Source organism: Mauremys mutica, chromosome 16, assembly GCF_020497125.1.
Source record: "Mauremys mutica isolate MM-2020 ecotype Southern chromosome 16, ASM2049712v1, whole genome shotgun sequence".
Classification (NCBI taxonomy): domain Eukaryota; kingdom Metazoa; phylum Chordata; order Testudines; family Geoemydidae; genus Mauremys; species Mauremys mutica.
This window is the reverse complement of record NC_059087.1, coordinates 8,766,849-8,786,329: the sequence shown is the minus strand read 5'-3', so window position 1 is coordinate 8,786,329 and position 19,481 is coordinate 8,766,849. Positions and strand designations below refer to the sequence as shown.

At 47.5% G+C, this 19,481-nt stretch overlaps 1 protein-coding gene across 1 annotated transcript in view; it reads left to right on the top strand.

The window, feature by feature from the left end:
• The first annotated feature begins 2,110 nt into the window (after positions 1-2,110).
• The window catches only part of CCDC92 (coiled-coil domain containing 92), an 86,613-nt gene continuing 69,242 nt past the window's right edge, over positions 2,111-19,481 (top strand). The window contains exon 1 of the mRNA XM_044990244.1: positions 2,111-2,132. The gene's annotated coding sequence lies outside the window, so the exon portion shown is untranslated. The remainder of the gene's footprint in view (positions 2,133-19,481) is intronic.

Here is a 19,481-nt window from a genome sequence, read left to right as displayed (position 1 = left end):
AATCTGCCTTAAATTTTCTCAGCCCTTCGAGTCACACAAAGTGAATGTTGTGTGTCTTAATCTTACCTTGTAACCTAAACTCGGGGGGCTTTGGAGGCTTTCCTATGGCAGAGCTTTCTGAATTCTGAGACGTCTGGGGATGTGGCTGATGTTGCCTGATGTTTGTGTTCTGTGTTTTAATGAGCTTAGCAAATACATGGTTAGACAGCTGCATTCAGCTACGGGGCCAGATTCTGATCTTATGCCAGCTACTCACAATTTACATCAGTGTCAGTGAAAAAGGATTTATGTTACATTAGCTGCTAGAGGCCCTAACTAAGGGCCGTGCTAGACTAGGTGCTGCACGAACATTAGTGAGAGATGGTCCCTGCCCCAAAGAACTTTCAGTCAAACGAGACAGACAAAGGGTGGGAATGGAAACAGAGGCAGAGAGCGAGGGAGTGACTTGCCCTTCACGCGGCAGGTCAGGGCCAGGGCCAGGAATAGAGCCCAGGTTTTGGTGCAGTATCCATTAAACTCTAGACTGCCTCCCATATCAGCCCTGCCTCTGTATTGGAACCCTTTGTGGTATAGCAGATTTGATAGTGGCTCTCAATTACAGACAGTGACCAAAACAAAGTGGGGGGAAAAAAGTAGATAGAAGCTGTAACCATTAAGCCGCAGATCAAAATTGTCCCAGAATTTCTGGGGAGCTTGGAGCGGGAAGGTTGGTTCTAGCTTTATCTATACAAAGAGGTGGGAAAATCTTCAAATACCACAGGCCTGGTTTGCCCTTACAGCTCACGACTGTCAACTAGCTACCAGTCTGAAACACCCAGCTAACATCTCTGTGCCTCCATTTCAGCCTGCATTGCCTTCCTGTGCAATGTATGCAGTCTCTAAATAATCCGTTTCTCCAGTTCAAGCAAAACAAGGTTGCCCCCGCTGAAGGCCTTATTGGCAACTTCCCCAGAGCCTGCACCTAACGTGTGTACAATCGAGCAGACGGTAACCGCTTCTAATATACTCTGTCCCCCTCCATCGAAACCAAGTGTTGTGTCTTGGGAGCTGTAGCTGCCTCTCCAGGCCAAATTTTTGTTTTAAGGAGCTCAGCAACTGCAAGCTATTTTGGAGGGTGCAGGGAGGCCCACTCAGGCCAAAACTGAAGCAAAATTTTAAGAAACTTGTTTGTTTGGCTTTGCTGGTCCTTGGCTCTGTCTGGGGAGAGGAGAATCAGAGCTCGCTTCCTGAGAGACCCTCTGATTTACTGCACATTGTCTCCTTCCTTGGTTTGTTCCCAATGGTTCTTAACCCTTAGAGCTCTGGAGAAGAGTATGTACTTCATCCTCCAGTCCTCAGCTCTGTTAAAATACTGCTCCCGCCCTCTTCCATCCCCCAGAGCAAGACCCCCTCCAGAGTTCTCCGCCAATCACCTGGATAACCCATCCCGCCACAGGAGCATAATGGACTTGCATTCTCTCTTGTCCACCCATCCCATGTCCCTGGATGGAGCTAACCTGGGCTCCATGCTGGTTCCCCTCCACCCTTAATCTTTACTCCTGTGTTGTTTCACCTCAGCTGGCTTCCAGCCCGAGGAAAGACGTGGGCATTGGAAGCAGTGAGAAGTATGGCCCATCACCAGCACAGACCGGGGAAGGCAGCAGGTTCCTGGTGAGGCAGGGAAACCGAACCAGCTAGGTCTTGCTGCATCCTAGAGTCCTGACCTGGGGGTGTCTCCCAGCACCTCCTTTCAAACACCCTGGAAATTAGCCTGGTCCTTGGTGACCTCAACCTGGAATGGAGCTGGTTTCCCTATGGTTAAATGTCTGTCAACACACTGCTGAGATTTTCTCCTGACACATCAGTAATAATTCTGTAGTTGTTGTACATTATTTTTCATTCAACTCGCCTTGGAAAGAGATGGACATGCTCTAGCTTGAACACCCCGACAGTCTGTATTTGCTTCATTCCTTACATGTTCCAACATATTCTGTTTCCTCTTTGATTTTAAAACAATGTGTCTTTGTAATTGTCTTCTGGCTTGGGGGAGAGTTTTTCTTCTTTTCACCTCTTTGTTTTTGCCTCCTCAGGAGAATTGCTGTTTAGCTGATGATCTACAGACTTCCTACCAAAGTCATCACACACAACATCTGGTAAGCCACTCACCTTTTTATAAATTCAATCTCTGCTATATCTATTTATGGGTGGAAATTGGCATATTAATAGTTTCATTTTGGTTACAAGGGTAATGAATTCTGTCCTACATCCTGACAACAGCTAAGAAAGCTCTCTCCACCCCTTTGTAAAATCTAGCGCCACGATATAATAGTGCAACTAATCCATGCCTGCCTAGGATTTTGCACTTGTCGCTTTGCTGCAACATGCATCAACTCTGATCTCCAGCATGTCAGCAGGGATAGAACCTAGATATTCCCTGCCTTCCCCCAACTCTAAAACCACAGGCCTCTCTACCGCTTGCGCTAAAGAAGAATCTGTCAGTTGTTAGAAGTAAAGAGCCTATTAAACAGTTTGGCAGTTTCCATTCCATCATGAAGATGGCAGTAGTAGGTGAATGCAGTCTAATCTCTATCATGAACAGTGAGGCATCCGGGTCAGATCCTACCAATTTAGGATAACCGTGTTTAAATTCTCTTGAACAACCACCACCTGCATGTTAGTTCAGTATTGTTTTGGTTTACAGCCTGAATATTGCCTTGGTTGCAGGATAGCGAGCCAGAGTTACTGAACCTCAAAGTTGCTGGACTGAGGCCAGTCCAGAAAATGGGGGAGAAATAGTGCTACTGTGTAATAGCTGCTTGGTGGCTCGATTGAATTTGGCCAGTGGATCTCTTAGCTCCGCACAGATGGTTGTCCACATCCCGGAAGACCATTGCTGCTACTATCAGAACTGGGTCCTTTGTTAGCAGGCTCTATGGGGAAGCAAAAGGATAGTCATGCTTTGGAGACTGAGCCACCTGTTTACACCCTAAAGATGCCTTCAAGTTACAGTTGGGATGGGAGCAGGGGATAGTTTGCAACACTGCTGCTTGGGCTGCACCTGTTCTGTAGTGAACAGGGCCAACGAGAGCTGGGGGAAGCCAGTACAAATTACCGGGGCCCGGCGGTCCAGAAGTGGGCCTAGAGCCCAGCTTCCCTGGCTTCGTCAGCCCTGTTTAGCCAGTCTGCCCTTGCTGGGGGGCCTGAAAAAAAATTTTCACCAGGGCCCAAACCCGCTCTCGGCGGCCCTGAAGCGAACAGAGGACTTCAATCTCCAGGGCTGTCAATCTAGCATTTTCACTAGTGCAAAATTCACCACACCTTTTTTATGAGTGTATTTCATTACTGCCAGACACAATCTCTCCTTTGGTTTCTTTATGGATAGAGTGGCCACTCTGGTGAAAATGCAAATGTTTGGATGTTCTTTTTATGGGAATTTCCTGTTGTTCTGAAGTCAGATGGCCATCTTAAAAGTTCAGATATCACTTCCAACCTTGGTGGCCTAGAGTATGGGTTTGGGCACCTTTATGTGCTGCAAGATGCACCTGTTTTTCCCAAATTCCCGAGGACATTTTTTTGTGGTGGGGGTGGAGTGGAGTGATGTGGAGCTGGGATCTCAGATAGACGCTGTTATGGTATATAGTACATAGGCTGGACAGAAGTCAGGACACATTTGCTCTGTGTATCTATCACCAAAGCCATGTAAGTACTTAGACAGCTGCACATTGGGACATGTTTGCTCTTAGTCATCTTGCTCAATGTTTTCCTCCAGCTTCAAACAGTCCCACACAGAAATAACTCTGGTGCGAAGTGTTTTGCATTTCTACAGGGCTTTTCATCTGAGGCTCTGTCAATATAGAGGAAGGTGTCTTGGTTGTGTTCACAGTATCCCTGATAGAGAGGCAGGAAACCTGAGTCCCAAAGAGATTAAATGAGTCAGTAGCAAAGACAGAACTTGCTCCAACTTCATTCTGTCCTAGGCATATTTTCATCACTGTTTTATATCTGCATTTCACTTCTCTAGGGTCTCTCAGCAAAAGTCACTTGACTTAGAGTTTGGCCTAATAAAAGCAACCCATATATTGTTGTCCATCGCCTGCCTTAACTCATGTACCCACTGGAATTTCTCACTGCAACTTAATTGGGTTAAGTACTTGTAATGCAATTCTCTAGCAGTCTTAACCCTATTCCCAGGTGGCAGGTATGGTTTCCAAGGTATGCCTATTATATATACATTCTGGCGTCTCCAAGGAGACAATCCAGATTTGTATTTACTGATATATTTTTATAAGCGTGTGTTGCATATTTGAAGACAGCCGTTTTCTCCCTAACCCTGCCCCTTTTGGAGTCAGGTGACTATTAGAGAAGTACGGTATTGAAATGGTATTATACAGCAGTATTGGCATACATTTCTTATGCATGTTGTTTTAATAAATTGGCCCCTCTAATGCTTGTGAACAGTTCCCAGGCTCATAAGTAATTTAAGATGAAAATGGGGAACAGAACAGAAAAACTGAATGGAGACCCTGACACAAAACAGTATCTGGAGCAGTGTCTCCTCTTTCATAACAAACCGGAACACATCAAAATAAGGACCTGTGCTCCTGCTCCCACTCAAGCTGGGGATACAACTCTCACTGGGAGGAATGCTGAGGGGGTAACCTTTTGGTTTATTGCAAATTCCGAAAAATCAAAAAATCTTTGTTTCGGGTCAAACCAAAAATGCAATTTGTCAAAACTTTCAGTAAGTAAGAAAGTAAAAAGAAAAAGAAAATTTTGTTTTGAATTTTTTTGTAAATTAAAGGAAAACTTGAAATGAAAAGTCACTTGGAATCAAACCATTTTGATTTTTTTTAACTGAAATAATTTGCAATAGATACAAATTTATAAAATGACTTTGTCACCAAATCTGCTTTATCTACGTACGTACTTATTTATTTTAAAAGTTAGCCCCATTGAAAGTGGGAGCAGGGTTGGGTGCTTGGGCACTTACTCAGCCAACCTTCTGTCTGGGTTCTAGGCAATACCACTGAAAGCCGTGAATCCATTATTTCAGGGTGCCGTGGGCTTCTTGAACATTGAAACCAGACCCATATATCTTGCTGACTCAGAGCCTGGTTCACTGGGAGCTGTGCCTGAGTGATGGTTAATTAGTTAAGATGTGTGTAGAGCTTTGAAAAATAGCAAATGCTAACACTATATACCTGCAAAGTATGCTTAACTTTGATAAATTCACCCTTAATATACTAAAATCTTCCCCTTAAAGGAATTGCCTGTGGAATAAACCAGAGTTTTTATATTGTCCTTAAGAACTTACTAATGTCAAACGCTTCTGAATTTTCATCTGCCTCCTGTAATTGGGAACAGAACAGAACATGTTCTGAAACAGACCACTGGAGCATTATTTATTCCCCAGCCCGATTTCATTGCTGGTAATTGTAACCAGTGAATGGTTGTGCTGTATTACAAATTAAAAACTTAAACGCTTTATTCTTTTTTCAAAATGTTAGTAGTTTGCCCTTATGCAAATGATGATCATTGGAGGCTATTCCTGGTCACTGAAGTCAATGATGGAAACTCCTATGGGAATGTAAGCTATAGCAACAGTGGCGCTTTTGAAAAATCCCACTCCTAATCTTTGCTGTTGAACCACCAGCAACCTAAGAGCCTGTAATATCCGGGTTTAAATAAACACAAGCAACTAAAATTAAGCCCCTCCATTTGGATTTTGCATTACAAACAGGAGGTGTTTACAAAACCTGGTAAGAAGGGAAATATTTTTGTGACTCTTACTTGTGTGTCAGTGAAAAGGATGTTTTAATGTAAATGCTATCCCCTGTAGTGGTGGAAACCCAAACACTTACAAGAGCATACAAGTGCATAAGAACTAGAGAGGCCTCTAACCTATAAAGACCATCATTCCGTGGCTGGAAGCTGAAGCTAGACAAGCTCCAACTTGAAATGTGGTGCAGGGTAATTAACCATTGGAACAACTTAACAAGGGATGTGGTGGATTTTGCATCACTTGAACTCTTTTAGATCAAGATTGTTTGCCTTTCTAGAACAGGTGCTCTATTCAGGCAGAAGTTACCAGCTTGATGCAGGAATTATTGGGTGAAATTCCAGGATCTATGTTATGCAGGAGGTCAGACTAGCTAATCATAATGGTCCCTTCTTGTCGTAAAATCTATGAAATTAGATGGCTATGCTGACTAGATACAGGCCTGAAACAGAGCTGGTCTGTTTCATTGTCCAAGTTGCATGAAATTCAAATAACACACACAACTGCCAAAAAGCAAATTAGATTTTTAAATACTTTCCGCTTAATTTTTAATTCATTCTTGGTCAGTATTGAAAGCTCAGTGTGCTGAGCTCCAAGCTATTGGTTTGGGTTTGTTTCTATACATTCTCATCATCCCAACTGAGCAAACATGAGAAGTGTTAGCCAAGATGGTTTTCTTCCTTGAGAAGTTATGAGGAACTAAAAAGACACTATGACAACATGTAACATGTTTACAGATGGAGGAGCCAATTCAGAAACATTCAGGAAGCCCCTTTCTCCCAGATCATTGTCTAGTGTGAGAACCGAACCTATCTGAAGGTTCTAAAATTGTTGATTACTTTGTTTTTTTCTTTTACGCTGGACATGGAGGTGAGCTCTGAAGTTTGGATCCAGCTACAAATATCCCCAGTTCAATGAAGTCCAGATCCAGTGTTTTCAATTGGACCCATCTCTCATTTTCATTCTCTCTCTAATTCTGGGTTCTGTCTAAGAGCAGAATTGGAAGTGCCAAAATACCGAGGAAATACAATGCTGATAGTTGTATTTCCAACTTGTTCAGAAATAGAAGACAAAATATATCTATTCCTAAAATTTCTAGTCAAATTCTGCAGATTCAAGGAAAAGCATCTAAGCATATGGTGGCTTGTGAGGACTGCACCTGAACTCTGAACCCATCGCTTCTGGGAATGCCATGGTGACTTGCTACTGGCATGTTGTCCATGGCACCCATTCTCTACGCATTCAACATGCAAATACTTTTCATTCAACCTTAGGCACAATCTGCACAGATGAAATGATCCAACGAAATGATGTGGGGGAAATGAGAGACCCATTTATTAGTCAACTCCGCTCAAGATTGGCCCATCTGCCCCTCTGTAGATGGAGACAGAGGGGTGGATGAGCCAGACCAAATGGTGCTGTGCCTGTGACCCTTTGTGCTAAGTGGCAACACCCAAAGCAGGGAGGCTGACCCAGTCCTGTCGGATGGGACCTACTGCTGGAGGGTGAATGAGGAGTGGGCTTGCTCTGCGAGCCCTTTCCCCCAGGCCTCAGCTTTCAGCACCCCTGTGATGGGTGGGTACTGGCCCAGCAAGAGCTGAATTGGGCCATGTGGGCCCAATCAGCCCATTAGGCTGCAATCTGGGAGGAAATTCCTAATTAGGGGAAGCTCACCTGTGTGGGAACAGGCAGGGCTTGTATAAAGACAGGAAATTGGAAGCAGAGGAGGCTGCAGGGAGGTAGTCTGCAGTCCCTCCTTGGGAGAAGGGAGGTGCGTTTGGGGGGCCATAGAGACAAGTAGCCCACTTCTGGGAGGAGGGAGCGATGCGGCTGGCAAACCCAGAGGAGTGGGGAGGGCCAGGAGGTAAGGAAGAGGCTCAGGGAAAGGCTGCAAGGTGCAGGTGGGAACCACACCTTGGCTGCTGTTTAGAGGGACCCCGAGCCAGAACCCAGAGTACAGGATGGGCCCTGGTTCCCCTGCCAGCCACTGAGGGAGTGCACCTGGGGCACGGCCTGAGAGTACTGTTGGGTGGGAACTTTGAGACACAAACCCTACCCTCCCCTTCCCCACCTGAATGGGAACCCCCACTGTGACCCGGGTGGAGGTCCAAGTCACAAAGGGGAGGCTGCGGTTCCTGGAGTGAGCAAGGGGCCGCAGGCTGAGAGTGTGTAACCGCTGGAAGGGACATCGGCCTGGCAGAGCTAATCCCCAGAATGGCCAGGAGGAGGCACCCTCCCGTGGTGAGTAGAGCACCCCACCACAACCCCCCCCCCATACTCTTGCATATGTTGATGTAGCAAAAAAAGACATTATTTGGTGACCTTTCTGTGACTTATTTTCTCCTCACACCTCTGCCGTGAAATGCACTAAAAATGTCTGTGCCAAAACCGTAGCCTTAATTATGCTCCCCTTAAGGCCCTGATTCAGACAGGTAGTTAAAGTAGGTGCCTAAGTTTCAGAACGTGAGGCAAGCGCAGTCTTAAATAGAGTCCTGGATCTAAAGGACGTCTCACAGTTCGGAAGCTTTGGAATGTTCAGCGATTTACTCACAGACAATAATTGCATTTAAATTGCCTCATCAGTTTGCACCACGCTGTCCTAGAGAATATGAACAAACAGAAGAAATTCTTCCTAGAAGTTTTTTAACTTCATAGCAGCTTTTCAGCATTCAGTACCCAGAGGTAATGGGTCATGTGCATTTGCAGGCACCAAATACGCGGTTGTGTTTGGGTTTCTTTTTAACTTGACAGTAGCAGTTGGGGGAATGAAGTTCAAATGCAATTTTTCTGAGCCAAATGGCAAAGCCCAGAAAAACAGATGTGGGGTGTGTGCCCTGAGCCAAGATCAACTTCACAAAACTTAAAAAGATCAGTTCTACAAAAACTAGAAAAAAATGAGCCCGTCAGTGTCATGATGGATGGGAGTGAGGAAATAGCTCGAGAATATTCAAACAAAAAAAAATTTGCAGCACAAAAATGTTAACATTCTGGTGCCATTATTTTGTTATGGGTAGGAAATTATTTCAACAAGCAGCTGAAAGATATTTAAATACCAGCCTCTCCCTGAAATACAATGAGAACAGAGGCCTTATTTCTCTGAGCTAAGTCTGCATTCATTTTAGGATCAGAATCACCATTCTGTAAAAACCTTGACATGTGCTTGCTCTAATCCTTGTCTCACTCCTGTCTGGGAGAAAATTTTGATTTTGTACCACTTGTTCGAACTGGTCAGGAAAACCAAAATGAAATATTTTTTTTGGGCCAGTCTGACCTGAATGAGAATATTGAGGATGCTGAACTAACCTGAAATGTTTTTAGAGTCAAAATTAAATTGCGTTTCTGTGTTGTGGCATATTGCCTAATGGGAGTCATAGTTCAGGTCTCCTTTCTCTCCTATGGGCTGGAATCCCTAGCCAGACAACATCTCCCACAATGCAATGTAGTCTTCCCTCTGGCAGAGTGATATAGTGCATCATGGGAGTCACAGGACTGCAGGTGCCTGATGGGAGATGTAGGCCAGCAAGGGAGCCTGGCCCATAGGGGAGAATGAAGGAATCAGGCACCCAAACTACAGTTTCCATCAAACGATGCACCTTAACAGAGAAAATTCAGTTTAATGTTGAACTGACTTGAAATATTTTGGGTCAGTTCAATAAACCAAACCAAACCAACATGCTTTAATCAGAAATACCAAAATTAAATGCTTCATCGTTTCCCAATTGAAATGTTTCGAAAAATCTTCATTCTGCCAAAAAAACTTTGACATTTTCGCTTTTTCTCCCAAAATTGGGACAAGAACAAATGCTGAAATATTGGAATTTCTTGCGGAATGGAAATTCCACTTTTAGCTCTGCTCTAATCAAGTTCTTGTGGAGGGAGAGAGAATTTTTCGCCAAGGGAAATTTTTCTTGTGCTGAAGGCCTGATTCTCGTTTACACTAAGGCCCCTTGATGCTCCTAGGGCTGTGTAAAGGGGCCATTATGGAAATCAACATCATGCTCTGAGTGTCATTTTCAAATCACATGTGAACATATTTGTGTTGTAGCACCTTGCAGCCTCAGCCCCATTGCGCTAGGTGCTGTACAAACATAAAAGACAGTACTGGACCCAGAGCTTACAATCGAGGTAATAAGACAAGACAACAAGTAGACCCAACAGACAGATGGGGGCACATCTGGTGATGGTGAGATGATTGTAATAATCAAATGTTGCACAATAGGCCAAATTAACCCCTGCTGTTACTCTGTTAAGGCAGAGAGAATGTTGGTTCACAATCATTATGCCAGGGGTCCCCAACGCGGTGCCCGTGGGTGCCATGGCGCCTGCCGGGGCATCCATGTGCGCCCGCCTACTGACCGCTGGACAAGCAGCCGCCAAAATACCACTGAGAAGTGGCAACATCAAGAAGCCGAAATGCTGCCTCTTGATGACACTCCTTCACAGCGGCATTTCGGCGGTGATGCCTCTTGACGTTGCCGCTTCATGGCGGCATTTCGGCAGCTGCTTGTCCGGCGGCCACGGTCCTCGGCAGCTAGTCGTCCGACACCCGCCCCACGGAAAAGGTTGGGGGCCACTGCATTATGCCTTGTTTCCAGGCTCTCTTTTGCAATGAGCAGGCAGGAGGCCTGTCAAAGCAGCTGAAAAGGAACAGTCTGGCTATCTCCACTAATGGCTGCTGCTGCACAAGAGGTGGAAGTAGGGTGACCGGACCGCAAGTGTGAAAAATTGGGACAGGGATTGGGGGGTAATAGGAGCCTATATAAGAAAAAGACCCAAAAATCCGGACTGTCCCTATAAAATCGGGACATCTGGTCACCCTAGGGGGAAGAGAGGAAATGGGCATTGCATTTCAGGACAAGCCACCAGCAGAAGCGTTTAAAACCCCCACTAATCCCCCTGCTATGATTTCCCAGGGAAGCGATTGCTGTAGCTGCAGGGGGAGGGGGAATGGGAAGGGAGATACTGGAGTCTGTGCTGTAAGGATGCTTGAGACCCCCTGCTCTAGGCCCCGGTAGATGGTGAGCTTACTTAAGATGTCTGAATAAGATAAATGCATAGCAAATCCTGTGCTGATTTTCACCGTACCCAGAAGCAAACTGAGATGTCAGCTTGGTCTGGACCGTAGTGTGCACTAGCTGGTACCTGTGCACACTGGGCTAGATTTAGAAGAGTGGGTGGTGGTAGCGAATCCCCCTGTGCAGCAGGTATTCACCCCAGCGGACAGGAGGTGGTGTTCTCCCTGTTCTCCATTGTGGTTTCTGCCAATGGAGCAAACTCCTCTTCCCTCCCATAAGTGCTCTGCAGCCAGGTGCTACTCAAGGGAAGCCCTGGCTTGGCCCACTCCTTGGCTGTATGAGCCCCTTGTCAGTCAGACCACCAACCTCTGGGCACGTGTAGATCCCCATGGCCCATCTTCCTCCCAGCATCAATGAAGTTGTAGCCATGTTACCAACACCTCATTCTATAGCAGATCCTTTGCCCACAGGCCCCTCCTTCAGATTCTCTTGGGGTGAATCTGACCCACTGCTCTCACAACCCCTCAGGACAGGATAGATTGCACAGAGCAGGGACTCTAACTGCAATCACAACAGCATCCTAGCTGGGAGATTTTAACGTGACTTTTCACACCAAACCAAAACATTGCCGAGCAGCATGAGAAATGGGAGTTGCCTCTGTGAAAGTGGCCAGCACAGACTTCGGTTCAAAGCCCCTGTGTCTTGTGTTAAGTCCCTCCCCATTCTTTATTGACCCTGGTTAAAAAAAGCTCCTTTACGGGGTTCATGCAGAGAAGCCCCTGTCTGCCGTGCTACCTGCCAATGGCTGCCATTTCCTGGAAGCCATACAGAGATTACAAAGTTTACTCTGTATATTTGTCTAAAGCATCCAAGTGGAAGGCTAGGGGCAGCGTTTCGGGGCTTACCACATGCTTCATCAAGCCGAGCATTTACTGGCAGGGAATCCGCAATAACATTGAGTTGCTACTTAAGCTCCACTGTCCTTAGATGAATCTGTAGCCTGCGGCTCCAATGGAAGGGGTCTCTTTTGGCAGACTTGCTGTAAAAGATGAGGTGCCTCGTTCCTGATCTCTGCTGTCAGAGCAATTCGTGGCAGGCAGTGGTGTCAGTAACAAAAGACATACCCATGGGTGAGTTTGTAGGTGCTTGATTTGTTAGGGAAGCATGTGCCTACTAATAGAAAGCAGTATCAGATTCCCCCCTGCAATGTTCCTTCCTGGTCTCCTGTTGTTTAAATAGCCTCTTTTATCTTACAAAGTGGGTGGGTGGGTGAGATGGGTGTGAACCAAAACGCCATAAATTTGGTGGAATCCAGCACCAGATCCAAGCTTCCCAGCTGGTCTATATCTCTCTAATGGGTGGTACCAAAAAAGGATCAAAGCATCTCCCTTCCCCCTCTGGGGAAATTCAGGTCTGGATCTGAACGCTGTAGTTCAGGCCTGTCTCTCAGTGATGGTCCCGGTCCAATTCCTAGCGTGCAAGGCTCAGCACAGCACAAATGCCTCTGCACAGTTGTCACCCTGGCTCCGAGTCTCAGCAAAGTAACCCAGAGGCTGACTATTCTTTCCTCTTCGAAGGTGGCCCGTCCCAGTCAGAACACTGGGGCAGGGGGCAGTGAGAAGCTTGCCTCTGCCTGTTCTCGGGATAGCCAGGTGGACTCTAGCTCCAGAATTTGTCACCAACACTTGTCAGTTTCAATAAATCAGCATTTTCGGCCAAAAAAGGTTTAATCAAGAAATTCCTGACCAGCTCAACTCACTAGGTACGTTACCTACATGAACGGTCTCAAGGCTTTCTAAGTACTGAGCTTTAAATAGAGGCTCAGGGCAAAATTCACCCCTGGGCAATGGGTCAGGATTGCATAGGCTTGTGCTAACTGTCAGCCCAAGGGTGAATTTTGCCCTGCGTGGCTATTTAAAGCTTGGTACTTAGAAAACCTTGGACGTTTATGTAGGTAATGCACATTGTAAAGATGACCTATGCTGCCTTGTGGGGTCCCTCGGCACAGGGTCAATCTCACTCTGGCATGGTCCTAATCTCTTGGTTTTAAAAAGCAGAGGTTCCCCTTTATTCAGAAGGGGCAGTAGCTCCAGTCTGTGGAACGATCACTGGCCATTCTGTGGATTCAGACTCTTCTTCCAGCACAGTAGCATCTAGGCTGTAGCTTCATGACAGATGAGGATACAAGCAAGTCAGGGGAAACACTCCTATTTTTCATCAGATGTGTAGACAGAAGAGCTAAACCCATAATGAACTGTTCAGGCTTGTATCTCCTGCTGACAAAAGCTGCTGAGAAATGAGTTCCCAAATTTTGGCTGTGTTTATTACAAAGTTCTATGTAGATAAGGGTTTGTGATGGAAGAACGAAAAGGCAAGAGCACAGGGAAAGGGGAGAGACTGTTGGGGTGAGATTTTCAGAAACACTCAGGACTGGCCTGCTGCTGCTGCCCAGCAGTCACCCGATGCTAATTTTTCCATTGTCTAGACAGTTACATATCCAGGCAGTGTTATCAGCGTGAACATACTGCAAAAACACCCACTTTTTCTGCTCGTACTTACATGTATGTTGTGTTTACCTGTGGTGGCCAGTTGAAGAACCTGCTTCTCTAAAGTGCTGAGACATCTTTATAAATCTCTCTCTGGTCTGCTTCTGCAGCCCTTATGCACCCAAAATGGCAATTGACTTAATCTCTCACCAGTGCTGACATTAAGGATGTGCCTGATCCAAACAGCCCTTAATTTAAGATGCTTTGGGTGAACTTGGTGCTCGATCAGCATCTCTGCTCTGGGCCAAACCAAATTCTATGAGCCAGTCACCAAGCCCCTTTCCTTCCCCCTCTCAAACTTTGGTCAAGCTCACAACTTTTGTGGCTTGGAGCTGTCTCTATCCAAAACCTGCTATTTCTCACCTTGTGAAAAACACCTGACCCTAGCAGCATCCCCTGGGCTGATGTTGCTGTTCGACATGTGCAGAGTTCCCCCCGGAGGGAGTTGGAATGTGGGGTGTGCAAGGACTGCAAATAGCCCTTGTCTGCATTGTTAGCAGCTGGTAACCAGTGATGAAATAACCTTTGTGTGTTTGTACCTTCTACCACTTGTGTTAGAACTCATATGACTTAAGGACCATGTAGAAGAGGAACAGGCTCCAAGGATTTAGCCCTTGTTTTTTTATAGTACAAGCTGGATCGCTCAGCAGCTTTTTAGGGTGATGTTTCCCTGACTTTGGCACTGTGTAAGTGCTTACGTTTCAGGGTCCACCTCTGCTGCCAGGGGATACAGCCTGGGCCAAACTCAGGAGCTTTATTTACAAAAGACTAATATTTGAACTAAGCTCAGGCATCCTCAGCCAGCTGCCTCCTCAGCTCTCTCGCCAGCAGCTTCCTCTCTTCCCTTCCTTTAATGATGAGCTTGGCTTCCAGACTCTGTGCTGGCTTCCTGCACAGGGGTCTGTGGGCCCCCCATTCATGTGTGTGAGTATGTTCTGCCCCAGAGGAGCTGGGTGCAGTGTATGCTGGATTGCTTTGCTCCAGCAAAGAATAGGGCATGTGCACAAGTTGGGGAGATGAGTAGCGGAGAATGTGAGACCCGAGTCAATCATTAAGGGCTTGGTTGTGCCTTGTAGCCTGGGGGTGGCACGGAGCTGCACTGTCCTAGAGGGAGCAATGGTAGCCAGGCTGCCTCACACAGCAGCCAAGGTGCTTAGGAGCTCTATCTTTCGCCCAGCCAGTCAGCTTCACTGGCCAGTGGGGGGGCAGAGCCCTGGCCCTTCCCCACCCCCTTGGTGGTCTCATGGAAGTGTGGCAGGTGCAGTCCCTATACTTCTGGGATTGGCATTCTGCCTAGCACCTCTCTGGGCTGTGCCAGGAGGGGAGGGTTCTGCACAAGGGCCAATCAGAATCTGTCTTGGAGGTAGGCTGGGGAGCCTAGAGCACTAGGTGAAAGCAGCTAAGCCATTGGTTCCCAGTCACCAGTACCCTGAGCATTACTCTCCAAGGCTTTCCAGGGTACCTGTAATGCTCTGCGTGCTGGTGCCTTACAGGCTCCTACTTGTGAGGAGTCCAAGTCAGGCACAGTGTGCAGCTTTTCAGTGGCCTGCACAGCACCCTGAGAGGGGCAAACGGGGAATGAACCCAAAGAAACCGGTCACCCCCTGTGGCAGGTTTGCCTTCTCCCTTTTAAGTGCCGTCAGCCTGCAGTGGTAGAGCCTGAGGGCTGCAGAGAATGGGACCCTGCGTGCACTGGCCAAGCTGAGATCATGTCCCAGAGACAGAGCATCCATCCAGGAGCTAAGGCAGGGAAGGAGGAGGGGTGGCCGTAATTCACAATCTGGGTGGCTTGCAGTGACTGTGCTGAGGAGGACTGGGGTGCTGAGGAAGTTTCTCCTCCACCAAGATTGCTGTGGTCAGTTCCCCAGCTGCGCTCTGGGTCTGTTCTGACCACATCGTCCTTCCACCAGCTGGATTTGTTTGGCAAACTGATCCGACCCACAGAACCTCCTTATGGCATCGTCCTGCATATCTCGCGCTTCTTGCAAGTCTTTAAGATTTGGCCCCATATCTATACAGAGATTTCCTGAAATGCCCCCTTCTCTGCCATGGAGGATGGTGACCCACAGGTGCCGACTCTGTGGGTGCTCCAGGGCTGGAGCACCTCTGGAAAAAAATTAGTGGGTGCTTAGCACCCATGGGCAACCAAGCTGTCCTCCCTCCCCCGCAGTGCCTGCTGCCTGCCAGTGGCCCTGCCAATCGACTCCCCCCACTCCTTCCCAACGCCTTCCATCAGCTATTCAAGCATTCAGGAGGTGCTGGGAGGCGAGGGAGATGGGGCAAGCTTGGGGGAGGGGGTGGAACTGCATAGGAAGAAGTGGGGTAGGGGGTTGGGGGAAGGGGTGGAGTGGGGGCGGGGCCTGGAGCTCAGCGGGAGATGAGCACCCCCAGGGAAAATTGGAAACTGGCGCCTTTGTGGTGACCAGCACAAAGGCCGCATGCAAGGGGATTTTTGAACAAACACAGAGTAAAACCCAAATATCTGTTCAAAATTAACATTCCATTTAATACTGGCTTAAATTGAGCTGGTCTTGAGAACATCCCGTTGTGACACTCACAGGACCAGATCCCCAGCTGGTGTCAGTCACTAGAATTATAGACGTGTAGCACTGGAAGGGACCTCAATAGGTCATCTAGTCCAGGCCTCTGCATTGAGTATTATCTAGACTGTCCCTGCCAGGTGTTAATCTAACCTGTACTTTAAAACCTCCTGTTGGGTTTAAAGCAGCCATACAAAGGGGTTGCACTGGTTGAATTAGCTACATTGGTGTAATTGTCTCATGTAGATAAGGCTTTGTGATGGAAGAACGAAAAGGCAAGAGCACAGGGAAAGGGGAGAGACTGTTGGGGTGAGATTTTCAAAAGCACTCAGGATTGGCCTGCTGCTGCTGCCCAGCGAAATCTATGGTAAAACTCCCACTGAAGTCAACAAGTGCAGAGTTAGGCCCTGGCTACACTTGCAAGTTAGAGCACATTAAATCAGCCCCAGGCGCCATAACTCCTGAGGCGTCCACGCTGGTGAGGCACTTAGAGTGCCTGGCCTCTGCAGCTCGAGCACTCCTGGTAATCCACTTCCATGAGAAGCATAGAACTTGCTGCACCCTGGCTGGAGCACCGGGGTGTCAGTGTGGATGATGTGTTGCATTACTGCGCTGTGATTGGCCTCCAGAAATGTACCATAATCCCCTGAAGTCAAGTGGCCACTCTGGTCATTGTTTTGAACTTGGCTGCAGGCATGCGGATATCCCCTTTCAAAGCTCTGTTTCTGACAGCCTGCATGCTTATCTGCTCCAGGACACAAAGCAAACCATTACTCTGGAATGCTCCTGCTGCAGAGGCAGGCATTTGTATGTGTAAGAGCGAGAGACGTGGGGGGCTGATGGGTTTCCCCCTGCCGCTGTCTGAACTTACAAGATAGCATGCTGACACACTCTGCCCCCCATGCTTTGCAAACCCTTTCCAAAGCACGCTGCAGCCACTTGCACACTGGGATAACGTAGCTACCACAATGCACTGCTCTCTGTGGCGTTGCAAGAGCTGCAAATGTGGACATGCTTCACAGTCACAAGGAGCACAGTGTGAACACACAGCAGCACTTTCCCTGCTGCTGTCTCCAAGGGCTGGTTTAACTCCCGGCGCTCTACATTTGCAAGTGTAGTCATGCCCTTAGACCAAAACTTGGGCTCTTTTGCAAATCCCAACCTCAGCCACCAACAAAAAGTAGAGGGGATTCCTGGCAGAAATGGATCTGGAGGAGGAGGGGCATAAGGTTTGCTCACATTCCTCACCTGGATTATGGCTTCAGGTGCACTAGGTGGGCAGAGGGAATGCCCTGTGTGTGTTCTCTCCCCATCCCCTTCTGCAGCTGGGCAGCGCCAACGGGACTCTGGCCCTAGGGGTTTGTCACAGTGTTGCTAAGGTGGGGAGATGGACGAGGCTTTCAGAGATGGGAATGAGGGATGCAGAAAGGGGGTCACCCCCAGTTTAATGCTCCCAACCCTTAGAGTGTCATAAGAAACCCTGCTAAGAAAGTACCAGAACTCTTTAAAATCTAATATCATAAGGGAGAGGCTGGGAGCATGGACTCTTCCCCACGGTTTTGTTCCTGCCACACTGTTTAGTTTTTTTCCATTTGGGGGCATCTGGTTGTCTTTGGCAAAATCAGCATCTCAGCTCATTAGCCTACTGTCCTCATTGTACATCTCTGGCTCCAAATAACATGCTTTGGTTCCAGGTTGAGTGCTGGTCTCTCAGCAACCCAAGGCAGCCGGAGAATTGCTCCTCCACCACGCTGTGGAAAAAGGGGGTGGGGTGAAAAGGAGGAGAACTATTTCCTGCAATGAAACCCTAGCCCATTCCACTTAAAAATAGCAGGAAAACAAACTCCTGAGGGACCTTCTAAAAAAAGATTTGATGCTTGTCTCTACCCTGCCCTCCAAACTCCTCATTTATCTGACTGCTTGGCAAGAGCCTTATTAAACACACTGGAATTCTTTAAACTACAGAATGTCTCGGTGCTAGGAGAAAGGACTGTGTTATACTCCAAAGGGATTGGGTGGAAACCACCGCTCCAGTTCTGATAGGTACAATAGAACATCCCAGAGTCTCAGCCCTAATGCCAATTTAACTGGCTGCAGAGAAGTCTTCCCCCAGAATAAACAGACCGTTGTGTGCAGTAGGCCTGGCTAAGGACTTCTAGGCTGTGTCCCCATTTGGCAGCCAAGGCAAGAAACATGGGTGGAGGGAAGTGGGAGTGGTCAGGGCATCCTTATGCTCCAGTGATCACTGGCTGCTAGACCAGTTGTTGAGTTAAATTCAAGATGATTCCGTGCATAACAACTTTACTGAACCTACTAATGAACAATGCTCCTGTGCCCATAGGTGGCATTCTTGAAATTAACTATCAGTGCAAAACTCAACTATCCCGAACTACAGCAGCATGACTGGTGCCTCCATGATCCCCACATATACAGCTCTACCAGTGTTACTGTCGCAACAGCCCATTGGTTCCAGAGGCGATTGGCCCACAACATGGGCCATGCAGAGGTGCATAAAATCACATTTGTGCCTCTCCCTGCTTAGCTGTCCTCAGTCCTCTCAGGCTGCAGCTCAGGATCAAGGCCAATTGCATCTTCTATAACCACCCTCCACAGTAGGACAGTTAGGCTATTTCTTGGTGGAAAGGCATTACTTGGGTGCGGAGCTGCGTGAAGAACTGGTTTATTTTTTTTTGGTTCACTGGCAGTTCCAAAAAAATCAAGGGGGAGGAGGAGAAATCCTTTTGGGTTAACCAAAAAACTGAATTTTGACCAAAAACTGAATTAGGTGACATGTGCACCCTTTAAACGAATCCTGCAGGCTTTCATGCAGCTGTGGAAGAGGAGATACCCTGTTCGTTTCAGCTCCTTGCTCTTTCTTCCCCCTCCCTATTGGTTTTTGTTACTCGCCCCCTTTTCTCCTCTGTCTCCCCTTCCCATCACCCCACTCTCCTCTACCCCACTGTCCTAATACGATGGCCAAAGAGGAGTGGGATATTGACCCACCTTTCTAGGGTGTTGTGAACATTTGCTTTGCTTCCACTGAGGACAATGGGAGTGTGTTCAGGCCCTCGATTAATTTCTGTTCTGTGCTTTGACAATGTGAAGCATTACAGATGCGTGGTGTCACTCGTTCCTCTCCCCACCCGCACACTCCTGGCTTCTCTCTACCATTCCCCTCCTCTCCCTCTCTCCGACCCCCTCTTCTCTCTCTCTCTCAATGCTCAGATCTTTCCTTGTTCACCCACCCACCCACCCCTTTCGCTCTCTTACCAGCCCTGACTGCATAGGGGCCTGACCACATCTGTCCTGCTTCAATGCTCAGACCTGTGAGAGAACCAGCCTGATAAGCAGGACTCTGGGAAGTTCCTATTCCTGACCAGGAAGGATGAAGCTTGAAGAGGGGAAGATCCATTTTAATAATGGGCTTCCAATGTCTGCAAGAAAACAGCAGCGTGAGAATCCCACTGCCTACAATGCCTCTGCCCCCAAGAAGCGATTGGCTCTGCTGCAGGGATTGATTAGGGACCTGCCATATCTAGTCTCCCATCAATGAGACTGATGCTATCTTGACTCACTTTGGCTGCTTGCATACAGCCATTGCAGGGAGGAATGGCAGCTCAGA